The sequence below is a fragment of the Humulus lupulus genome, chromosome 1 (assembly GCF_963169125.1).
Source record: "Humulus lupulus chromosome 1, drHumLupu1.1, whole genome shotgun sequence".
NCBI lineage: Eukaryota > Viridiplantae > Streptophyta > Magnoliopsida > Rosales > Cannabaceae > Humulus > Humulus lupulus.
The window spans coordinates 146,038,402-146,050,759 of NC_084793.1; the positions used below are offsets into that span (position 1 = coordinate 146,038,402).

At 44.4% G+C, this 12,358-nt stretch overlaps 1 long non-coding RNA gene across 2 annotated transcripts; it reads left to right on the forward strand.

The window, feature by feature from the left end:
* Window positions 1-760: 760 nt before the first annotated feature.
* LOC133819613 (uncharacterized) lies at window positions 761-4,273 on the forward strand. 2 transcript variants are annotated; one of them, XR_009886404.1, is made up of 4 exons: window positions 761-1,267; window positions 1,350-1,428; window positions 2,975-3,040; window positions 4,032-4,273. It is a non-coding gene; the product is annotated as an uncharacterized LOC133819613 (long non-coding RNA). The 2 variants fall into 2 exon arrangements; XR_009886405.1 differs by lacking the exon at window positions 2,975-3,040 and having other exon boundaries at window positions 779-1,267.
* Window positions 4,274-12,358: the final 8,085 nt, after the last annotated feature.

Consider the following 12,358-nt stretch of genomic DNA (forward strand, 5'->3'; position numbering starts at 1 on the left):
AGCTTAGCCCAAGGTTCGTTGGACCTTTCGAAATCATAGAAAGGATCGGGGAAGTAGCTTATCGTTTAGCTCTTCCGCCCGCCCTGTCTAAGGTGCATGACGTGTTTCATGTATCCTTATTGAGAAAATACATGCGTGATCCCTCGCATGTAATCAGCTATGAGCAGCTGAGCGTGGATCCTCAGCTCGTCTATGAGGAAAAACCGGTTATGATACTAGCCGAAAGGAAAAAGTGTTGAGGAACAAGACGGTGCCATTGGTAAAGGTGCAGTAGTGTAACCATGGCATTGAAAAGGCAACCTGGGAAACAGAAGACAAGATGAGGGAGCTGTATCCTCATTTGTTTTAAGTTTCGAGGACGAAACCTTTATAAATTGTAGGTATTGTAACGTCCTACGTTTTCGGGTACCTTTAAACGACTCGGGTTGGTATTTTTCCCCCGGGTTAAGAATATTATTTTAAATAATATTATATTTTGTTTGTAAGTATTCCATGAGTTATTGCTAGCCAAAATATGAATTTTGTGATTTTAAAAGTCAAGATAAGACTTTCGGTCCTGGACCGACACAAAAACCCTGATCGGGTAAAAATCTCGGAAAATAAAACGAAAAATCATGGCAATTATATTTTGGGCATAAAATACATTCATAAAAGTTAAGGTTTGGTCAAAAATAATAAACCTAAAAGAAAATGGAAATTTTAGGGCATTCTGTGTTAAATGCCTAATTTTGCCGAAATGGGGAATTTTATTCCATGAATGGACCTTAGGTTAAATTTTATTATGTGATTAATTAAATTAAATGTGAGAGACATTTAATTTAATTAATTAATGTTAAGTTTGGTGATTAAAACTTAATAAGAGTGAAAAAAGGTGTCAAAAGTCAATTTGGACTTTTCTTCTTATAAACCTTTATTAACCTTTATAAAAAATTAAAAAAAATTAAAAAAAAATTAATGGTCACATATATGGAAAAGGGTGGCTGGCCATGTGCTATTTTAGAGTGGTGTGAACCCAATTTTATAAAATTCAAATCCCATTTAATTAAGAAGTCAAGTGGGCAAGTGGGTAGAAAAGCACTCAAGTGTTTTGTGATATTTTGAAGAGTAGTGTGAGCCATTCTAACCCCCAAATCCGACCACTCTCCCTCCCTCATTCACTCTCATCTGATTTTTGAAGACTCTCTCAAGTGTTCTCTCCATTTTGAACCCCAAGAACACCAAAGAAACTTGGAAGCTAAGTCTTGGTCTAGGAAGGGTTTTCCCTAAGGTAAAGTTTCATTAATCTAGACTTTTGTCAAGTTTTAATCATAGAGTTTCAAATAGCTAATTACCTATGTTGTTGGAGGAAGTTGGTTAGGGTTTTTGAAAGGTTTTGAAGGAGTCAAAGCTTATAGGAAGGTCCAAACCTTAAGCAAGAACACCAAAGAGGTAAAAAGTTTACTTTTGATGATTTTGTTGTAGGGTTTTTAGTTTTAAGCATTATTTTGTATATCTAATGCTTAGATTTTCTTGTTGATGATGTAATAAGGTTATGGTAGTTGTTTAATAATTTTTATGATGCATGTGTATTGATTTTTGAAAATGGGAACCAAAACCCCCAAGGGTTTTGTAGGATACCCTAAAACAAAACATGTTTTGAGCTGTGACTTCCAAGGGGTCAAGCAGCCACTGTATATTGTTTTTGTAAAATTTAATTGTACTGTGATGTTGTTGAGATTGAGTACATAAAATTGAGCTTTTGAAACACTAAAAAATGTTTAGAAATGAGTAAGTTATGCTATTTCAAAGATTAGGTAAAAAACTGTTTTTTCGTATTCTTATTTTCGGAACCAAGTTTGGACAGCCACTGTATAGGGCAAATGAACCCAGTTTTTTCTAAAATTTTGTGGACATATTTCTGGCATAACCTATTAGTCCACTGTAAAATTTGGTAAGAAAATATTAAACGGTTTGAAAGTTATTAACTGTCAAAGTTTGGAAAAAATAAGGACTTGAAAATAAGGTCATTTTTACCTCATTGTTGGAAAATGATTTCACCAATAAAAAATGCTCATTTTGACCTAATATTTTACAAAGACCTAAATGGCATAACAAAAATGGAATTGGGAAATTTTGGAAACAATTGGGTAAGTAAATTTCAAGTTATGAACTAACGAAGTATGTAGTTAAAAATGTGAAAATTAGGTTTTTCACACTTAGTGTAAAAATGAGATTTTGGAACATAAGGTAAAAAGTAAAATTTTGCTTATTTCAAGATATAAATTGGTAAGTCTTGAAATCATATTTTCACTAAAATTATCCCTTTGAGTTTAAATGAATTATTTTTATTAAAGAGTTTTTATTCTTTCTAAAAATAAGAGATTTAATTTATTAGTAGTTAATAAATTAAAAGAGGGTTTAAAACCCTATATTTTGAGAAAATAATTAAATAAATTATTTTCCTAGTAAGTAAAATTGATTTATTGCTTTTGGAAAATTAATTAGTCAAGATGAGAAATTTATAACGGTTTTCCTAATTAAGACAAATTAGGCAATTTTCTTAAAACGGTTTTTAGATATTAAAACCTTAAGAAAAATAAAAGGAAAATTTAAAGAGTTTATTTTCTTTAAAAATAATTAAGGAATTTATTTGTATTTTCTGGATATAATACCGGCTAAAATCTTACATATTTTAACCGACTAGTCGAAAGTGCGGGTTAATAGCGATACCTTGAAAGAATAAGATTTTTAGCGGATTGTGAAAAATACCATTGTGATACCCGAGCCTAGGTATCGAGACCTTAGGATAGGTCTCCCCGAGACTTAGGGCTTAGTATCGAATATTTTGTATAACTTTCCTTAATAGGTTTAAAACCAAATAAGGATTATAAATCCTTACAAATGACTTTTATTAAAATGACCAAACTGCCCAAAATAATAATAATGAATTATTAGTGCCATAATTAATCCGAGTATACTGTATGGATAACTACAGTATTGGCTAAGCGTAACTGGACTGAACGTTGGAGGGTGAAAACCTGCTGAGCGCTAAGGACTCCAAGTAAGTCAACTTATATTGTATGGCTGCAACATGAAATGATTATTGTCTTGTATGTTAGTATAGGGATGCATGCACATATGTAGGCTGTCATAGAAAGTTGCTTAGAGACGTTAGTCTAGTGAGTGCTGATTTAGAAAATATGAACGGTAGAAGTCCGTCATATCCTAGACGGTTGATCCCCGTCACACTGCTTGATTTTATTTATGTCCGGTTCATTACCGCGACGAGTGGCCATGAGATGAGGATAAGCTGGTTAAACCTAGGGGCGCCAAGATAAATGGGACCTAGGGGCCCTCATGCTTACTTAATCATTGGACGGTTAGAATCCGAGCAAGTGCTCTGATAAGTTATTCCCGGATAGCAGCCGTGAATATTGGCCATTCAGTGAGAGTGCCTAGAGATACTAGGGGTTGCCAAGATTGAGTGAGGTTGAACACCCTAGGGGCAGCTGCTCACCAGCACCACTGATTAACATAGAAGTCTCCGTAAAACCGTGTAAATTGGATTACACTCTTGAATAAGTAGCGATGCCCTAGGTAACACGATAGTTACCCTTGATGAGAATATTTATTGGCTAGATCTTAGTGTGGAGATTCGGTTCTCTTTTACAGATTAGCAATTATGTTGGAGGGCGCGTTACGCATGAATTGTTAGAAATTGTCGAGCGTTGGTCTCGAATTATGTTGTGATATAATATATCTGCTTGCTCTGGGATTTTCTGAGTGCAGGGATATAATTGTTGATAAGATATAGTTGTGATATAATATATCTGCTTGTTCTGGGATTTTTCTGAGTGCAGGATTTTTATCTAGTTACGAATTAATTTATCATTGGTTATCAGGCATGACCATAAGTTTGCCAGGACGCTTTAGCGTTCTTGAAATTGATTGTGTAGGGTCCGGATGGGTCCGGATCCCTATTTCTCTATCTGCTTTGTTTGGAAGTTGATCTTACTTAGCGTTTTCGCTTACCTAGTTGTTTCATGTTGTAGGTAAGAACAAGGGCAAGGCAGAGCAGTGAGCGCTGGAGTCTTCCTTGCAAATGTACATGTGGACCGACCTTTTGGGAAGCCTTTTTATTTTTGGAAATGTTGTGTAATTTTCCTAAACTAGGCTCACTCTAATCTTTATAAAACATGTTTGTAACTAAATGTTAAGTATGGCCATACGACTTTTTAAAAAGTTTTTTTTTCTATGGGTTTTTGAGACATTTTGTTAAATGAAAACATTTATATTTCCGCATTATTGAGTCTTGAAAATCCGGGTCGTTACAGGAACCTACTAGGTCAATGCCCCAAACGGCGAACGGCCAGGGGCTGGTCATTAGGGTAATTTCCGTAGGCGGCGCTCGCGGAACCTTGGCGTACCTCTGGCACTGCTCACACTTCCTGACATAATCCACACAATCCTTCTTCATGGTGGGCCAGAAGTATCCTTGTCGAAGGATTTTTTTGGAGAGGCTCAGCCCGGAGGTATGATCGCCACAGAAGCCTCCGTGAATCTCATGGATGATGGTGCTGACTTCGGTTCCGGCAACACACCTAAGGAAGGGTATGGACAACCCCCTGCGGTAAAGCTTTCCATCCATAACCACGTATCGGGGAGCTTGATACTGGAGCTTCCTTGCGTCAGCTTTATCGGTGGGGAGTTCTCCGGTGGTGAGAAATCTGAGGATGGGTCCTATCCAGGAGTGGGAATGGTTGATGATGGCGTTTATCCTTCGCGTCTCAGTACTGGGGGCTTCTAAGTGCCCGATGGGGACTAAGCCATACTGTTCAATCTCCGGGTCCGTTGCAAGCTTGGCCAGCGTGTCCGCAAGTGAGTTCTGGTCCCGGGGGACCTGGCGGATTTTGTAGCCTTTGAAATGCTGCAGTAGGTCGCGGGAGAGAGACACGTAGGCAGCCATCTTTTCGCCTTTCGTCTGGTATTCCCCGGATATTTGGTTTACCACAAGTAGGGAGTCGCTGTACACTTCGATTTTTTGGGCTCCGACTTCTCTGGCCAGTCGTAACCCAGCTAACATGGCTTCGTGTTCTGCCTTGTTGTTGGATGCTGGGAATGCGAAACGGATGGCGCTCTGGAGCTGATGCCCTTGGGGAGATATTAGGATAACCCCCGCTCCAGCTCCTTTTTCATTTGAGGCTCCGTCTACGTAGACCTTCCAGGTGGGAAGTTCCGGGACAGGATCTTCTGGGAGGTCATTCATTCCCGAGCACTCCACAATAAAGTCCGCGAGAGCTTGACCTTTTATGGAAACACGCGGTTGGTAGTGGACGTCGAACTGGCTTAGTTCCATGGCCCACTTAAGAAATCTGCCAGAAGACTCGGGCTTCTGCAGGACTTGTCGGAGAGGGTGGTTGGTGAGCACTTTGATGGTGTGCGCCTGGAAATATGGCCTCAGCTTCCGTGAAGCGATCAGCAAGCAGAGGGAGAGTTTCTCGATCATCGAATATCTGGACTCGGCGTCCAATAACCTCTTGCTTACGTAATACACAGGGAGCTGGATACGGCCATCTTCCCGGACGAGAGCGGCACTTACTGCGTGCTCAGTCACAGCTAGGTATAAGAACAACGCCTCTCCTTCGACCGGCTTGGACAGAATGGGGGCTCGGGTTAGATGTTCTTTGAGGTGTTGGAAGGCCGCTTCGCATTCGGGGGTCCACTCGAACTTCTTGTTCCCTCGCAGAACATTGAAGAAGGGGATACACTTGTCGGTGGCCTTGGATACGAAGCGACTGAGAGCACCTATCCTTCCGGTAACGCTTTGGACATCCTTATGCTTCCGGGGGGAAGGCATATCTATGAACGCCTTTATTTTCTCAGGGTTGGCTTCCACGCCGCGGGAGCTGACAATAAAACCGAGGAACTTCCCAGACGAGACCCCGAAAGTACATTTCTTTGGATTTAGTTTCATCCCGTACTTTCGGATCACGGCGAAAGCTTCCTCAAGGTCGTTACTGTGGTCCCCGGAGGTCTTGGACTTTACCAACATGTCGTCCACGTACACCTCCATGTTCCTCCCCAGTTGGTCCTTAAACATTCTGTTTACCAGACGCTGGTAAGTCGCCCCAGCATTCTTCAAACCGAAAGGCATGACCACGTAACAGTAGACACCCTTATCCGTGAGGAAGCTGGTGTGTTCCTGGTCCGCGACATGCATCTTGATCTGGTTGTATCCGGAGTACGCATCCATGAAGGATAAGAGTTCGTACCCGGAAGTAGCGTCCACCATCTGATCGATTCGCGGGAGAGGGAAACAATCTTTCGGGCAGGCCCTGTTTAGGTCCGTGAAGTCAATGCACATTCTCCAGGACCCATCGGGTTTCGGGACCAGAACTGGGTTGGCCAACCACACAGGATAGTGCGACTCCTGGAGAAAGCCTATGGACATCAATTTGTCCACTTCAGCTTTGACGGCTTCGGCTCTCACTGGGTCCAGCGGCTTCCTCTTTTGGCGAATTGGAGTTGCAGCTGGGTCTATGTTGAGTGCGTGGCACGCAACATTGGGATTAATCCCCGTCATATCAGCGTGGCACCATGCCAGGATATCCTGATTATCCTTCACAGTGGCCACGATCTTATCTCGAACGGCCGACGGCAGGTTTTTCCCCACCTGAATGACCTTGGTGGGTTCTCCCGGATTGAGGATCACCTCTTCGACTTCCTCCATCGGCTCTATTGCTTTCTCGATTCCCACTCTTGGGTCGAGTTCGTCAAAGTATGCCTCCTGAGCATCCCTAGTTTCTGGCAATACTTCCGCCAAAGGAATGGCAGCAAACGTCTCTCGGACCGTGTAGACGGCTCGGACGGAGACGTTATAACAGCTCCGTGCACTTCTCTGGTCTCCTCGGAGGGTGCCAATACGCCCATCGTCGCAGGGAAACTTCAAGCATAAGTGACGTATCGAGGTTATGGCCCCACAATCGATCAGGACCGGTCGGCCTAAGATGGCATTATACGCCGTGGGGCAGTCGACCACCACGAATGTGCTATGCTTGAAGGCACAAGCGTCGCTTTCTCCTCTGAGGGTGACCGGAAGTTGAATTTTGCCTAATGGCATGAGTGCGTCCCCATTGAAACCTTGAAGCTGGATGGGGCATGGGGCCAGGTCTGTCTCGGTTAATCCGATCGCGTGGAAGGCCGCTTTGAAGAGGATGTTCACGGAGCTTCCGTTATCGATCAAGACCCGTGAGACCTTCTTATTGGAAATCTGGGCTTCCACCACGAGGGGATCGTTGTGGGGGAAGTGCACATGTCGAGCATCGTCCTCCGTGAAGGTGATGGGAAGATCCATCATTCGGGGACGTTGAGCAGGTGATTGGACCAAGGCGCACATCTCCTCGGCGTGCTCCAACTCCCTCAAGTACCTCTTCTGGGAATTGCGGGTGCTTCCGGCAAGGTGTGGTCCTCCGGAAATGGTGGCGACGTGTCCGTCAACGGGTGGCGGAGCAAGGCCGGGCGGATATGGGTTGCCTGGCCCTGGAGCCAACAAGGCAATGGGCGCCGGAGCAGGTGGAGGAGGAAGTGCTGGGAACTGAGACCCGGGAGCTTGGGGGTGACCGGCTCCAGGAGCGCTAGCGGCCCCCCTCTGTCCCGGTGAATATGCAGCTCCGTGAACTACCCCCTGTCCGGGATAGATTATGGGTATTCTCACCCACTGACCAAGGTGTCCCGCTCTTGCCAGGGACTCGATCTCATCCTTCAGCTGAAGGCACTCATTCGTGGTGTGCCCCACGTCTCCGTGGAACTCACACCTCTTATTGGAGTCTCGCGGACGCCTTCCTCCGTGAGACACTTTCGGGGGCTTCCTGTAGTTGACCATATTACAGGTCGCCCGATAGACATTCTCTCGCGAGTCTATCAAACTGGTATATTCCGTGAACTTGGGCTCATAATCCTTTCGGGGTTTCTTTGAATGGTCTCCCCGGTTGGAGTTTTTTCCGCTTCGTTTGCTCTGCGATTGGCTCAAACTTCGTTCCGGGGCTTCCGCTTGCGGCTGCGGCATGCTAGGAGCGATACTACATCCGGTTTGTACCGCTCCATACCCAGAGAAATGGGTTTGACCCGGCGTCTGAGCAGACGCGGAAGGCCCATACACACTCGGAGTGAATCGGGCTCCTGGAAGCGTGAGGACTGGTGCGGGAGCTTGCGAAGCAAAGCTCGGCGCAGTCACGGAAGGGGTTGGAGCCGGGGGAACTCCAAAGGCTTGCTGGTAGGCATCCTCAAGGTTGATGATTCCCTGAGCTTTTGACATGAATTCGGACAGGGTTTCTGCCCGTCTCCTTTGCATTTCCCCCCATAGCAGGGAGCCGACAGTAAGGCCCGATTGAAGGGCGATCAGCTTCATGTCATCGCTGACCTTGGTTTTTGCAGCAGCTTCCATCATTCTCTGAATGAAAGCTTTGAGGTTTTCAGTGGGTTGCTGTTTGATGTTGGTTAAGGAACCAACCTCCATGTCGTGGTCGCGGGCAGCAATAAACTGCCTCCTAAACGCGGACTGTAGCTCCTTCCAACTGTGGATTGATCCGGGAGCTAATCTTTTCCACCAGTCCTCCGCAGACTTGGTAAGGGTGAGTGAGAAGCACATGCATTTGGCGTCCTCACTGACGCGCGCCACTTGCATCATTTTATTGTATTTAGCTAGGTGGGTACGCGGGTCTGTCCTCCCATCATATAATTCTATGTGAGGCATTTTGAAGTTATCCGGGAGGGACGTTTCCGCGATCCTCCTAATACATGGTTCCGGGTCTTCCTCCTCAGAATCTGACAGGGCCCCACTTTGCTTCCGGACCAGCTTGGTCAAGGCAGCAATCTGTTCCTCGAGCCTCTTCGTATCACTTTCCGGGAGGTCACGTCCCCGGAGCTTGTCATTAATATGATTTCAGAGGTCATCTCCGCGAGGCCGGGCTTTTTCCCCTTTGGCCTTCTCATACTTGGCCTCCAACCTTCTTCTTAGGTCCACCGTGGACCAGCTATCTTCGGAGTGCGAGTTCGCAGCCCGACCGTCCTGATTGACGGAATCACTGGGGCGGTTGTTCCTTCCCCTAGGCCTGGGTGCCTTAGCACCGGGCCCTTTAGGCACAGAGTGCCCCCTTGGGGCTGAAGGGCGTCTGGGCTTAGGAGCGCCAGAGACCTTCTGTGCGCGGGGGGGGCAGTCGGCCTGGTGATTCATGCCTTTAGGAGGTGCAGGGGCGTCAGCGCGCACAGGCTCTCCAACTTTTTCTTTGCCCTTGTTAGGGGCGGCTTTGGATGGTCCAGCAGCGGCTGGATCCGGCATGGGGGCATCAGCACCACCTCGGACAGAGGTATCCTCGTCTGAGTCGCCTAGATCTCCGAACTTACTTTGGAGGCGTTCCATCATGCGTTGCATTCTTTCGGAGACGCGCTCCTGCTCAGCAAGCTTGGCCTTAGTGGCCACCAGTTCTTCGGCTACTTGGACCAGTTCTGGGTCCTTCTCATAGTAGCAGCCGTCCTTGTAATAACCGTCTTGGACATACTCTTCTTCGTCTTCTAAGTATGTTGTATCTTCGTTACTGACCTGATCCTGGCGGGATGTCGGGTCTTCACCTCGGTAGTCTAAGGGTTCGCTCTGCACCACATCTTCCATCACGGTATCGGGGTTGACCGTAGCATTTTTGTCAACAGCGGATTTTCGCGTAGTCACCATCTCTTTAGTACGAAGTGAATACAAAAAACGTACACAGAAAAAGAGCTGACTAACAACTTCCTACAGCTCTCAATGAAAGCACCAAAATGTTTACCGAGTTTTTCGGAAACGAATAACTAACAGAATAATAAAAAGATAAGAACTGTAGAAATACTGAAATGTAACTAAACAAACAGTGTTTTTACGTGGTTCAGGCGTTAACAAGCCCTAGTCCACGAATCGATGTTATTATACTTGGAAAAGATTACAGTAAGATGGCTGGTGCATAAGAACTTCACACACTCACAATGTTTCTCTCGGGTTCTCTTGAAGAAGATGAAGCTAGAGAGATTTTGGTAGAGTTTTTGCTATCTGATCTCTCTCTCCCTTCTTGTAAAAGAAAGGAGTCTTTATAGCTAGGGTTTCGGATTAGGGTTTTTCTCTACGTACATGAGTCTTAATTACACCAGCCATAAATAGGGGATACAATTACTGTAGTAGCATGGCTACCAGACTCTATGTGGGTATATTTACGTGAAAGTATGGGGAACACACAAAGTCAGCCGTCTTTTCCAAGTTGTCAGCGGAACAGTAGGCGAAAAGGTACCCTTAGGCGTGCTGGGATGTGTGCGGCTTTGACCTGACGGGCGTGTCAGGCGGGATCCTGTGTCAGACGGATATCATTCCAAATATGCCTTCTCCCGGACTCGACCGTTCGGTTTTGTTCTGTGCGGGGCACGGAACTGTTTCCGCGGAGACCACTCGAAGAGCCTCTCCTGGAAGGGGCCTCCCCGAGGGGTATCCTTCGGGAGTCCGGGAGAGTTGACGAGCTTCCGTGTTGTGCTTGTTTGGAAGAGTAATCCGGATACTAGACAGGAGAGGCGAAGCCTTTCTGTCTATCCGCGAGCTCTGGTCATCCTCCGTGAAAGAGATCGATAATTCTGCTTCCCCGAGGTCTTCAATCTAAACGCTATCCGGAAATCTGGATAACAGAAAATTAATTAGTCAAGATGGGAAAATTTTAACGGTTTTCCTAATTAAGACACATTAGGCAATTTTCTTAGAACGGTTTTTAGAGATTAAAACCTTAAGAAAAATAAAAGGGAAAAATTAAGAGTTTATTTTCTTTAAAAATAATTAAGGAATTTATTTGTATTTTCTGGATATAATACCGGCTAAAATCTTACATATTTTAACCGACTAGTCGAAAGTGCGGGTTAATAGCGATACCTTGAAAGAATAAGATTTTTAGCGGATTATGGGGAAATACCATTGTGATACCCGAGCCTAGGTATCAAGACCTTAGGATAGGTCTCCCCGACACTTAGGGTTTAGTCTCGAATATTTTGTATAACTTTCCTTAATAGGTTTAAAACCAAATAAGGATTGTAAATCCTTACAAATGACTTTTATTAAAATGACCAAACTGCCCAAAATAATAATAATGAATTATGAGTGCCATAATTAATCCGAGTATACTGTATGGATAACTACAGTATTGGCTAAGCGTAATTGGACTGAACGTTGGAGGGTGAAAACTTGCTGAGCGCTAAGGACTCCAAGTAAGTCAACTTATATTGTATGGCTGCAACATGAAATGATTATTGTCTTGTATGTTAGTATAGGGATACATGCACATATATAGACTGTCATAGAAAGTTGCTTAGAGACGTTAGTCTAGTGAGTGCTGATTTAGAAAATATGAATGGTAGATGTCCGTCATATCCTAGACGGTTGATCCCCGTCACACTGCTTGATTTTATTTATGTTCGGTTCATTACCGCGACGAGTGGCCATGAGATGAGGATAAGCTGGTTAAACCTAGGGGCGCCAAAATAAATGGGACCTAGGGGCCCTCATGCTTACTTAATCATTGGACGGTTAGAATCCGAGCAAGTGCTCTGATAAGTTATTCCCAGATAGCAGCCGTGAATATTGGCCATTCAGTGAGAGTGCCTAGAGACACTAGGGGTTGCCAAGATTGAGTGAGGCTGAACACCCTAGGGGCAACTGCTCACCAGCACCACTGATTAACATAGAAGTCTCCGTAAAACCATGTAAATTGGATTACACTCTTGGATAAGTAGCAATGCCCTAGGTAACACGATAGTTACTATTGATGAGGATATTTATTGGCTAGATCTTAGTGTGGAGACTTGATTCTCTTTTACAGATTAGCAATTATGTTGGAGGGCGTGTTACACCTGAATTGATGGAAATTGTAGAGCATTGGTCTCAAATTATATTGTGATATAATATATCTGATTGCTCTGGGATGTTAAGAGTGCAGGGATATATTTGTTGATAAGATATAGTTGTGATATAATATATCTGATTGCTATGGGATTTTCTGAGTGCAGGGATATAATTGTTGATAAAATATAGTTGTGATATGATATATCTGCTTGTTCTGGGATTTTCTGAGTGCATGATTTTATCTAGTTATGAATTAATTTATCCTTGGTTATCAGGCATGACCATAAGTTTGCCAAGACGCTTTAGCGTTCTTGAAATTTATTGTGTAGGGTCCGGAACCCTAATTCTCTACATGCTTTGTTTGAAAGTTGATCTTACTAAGCGTTTTCGCTTACCTAGTTGTTTCATGTTGTAGGTAAGAGCAAGGGCAAGGTAGAGCAGTGAGCGCTGGAGTCTTCCTTGCAAATGTACATGTGG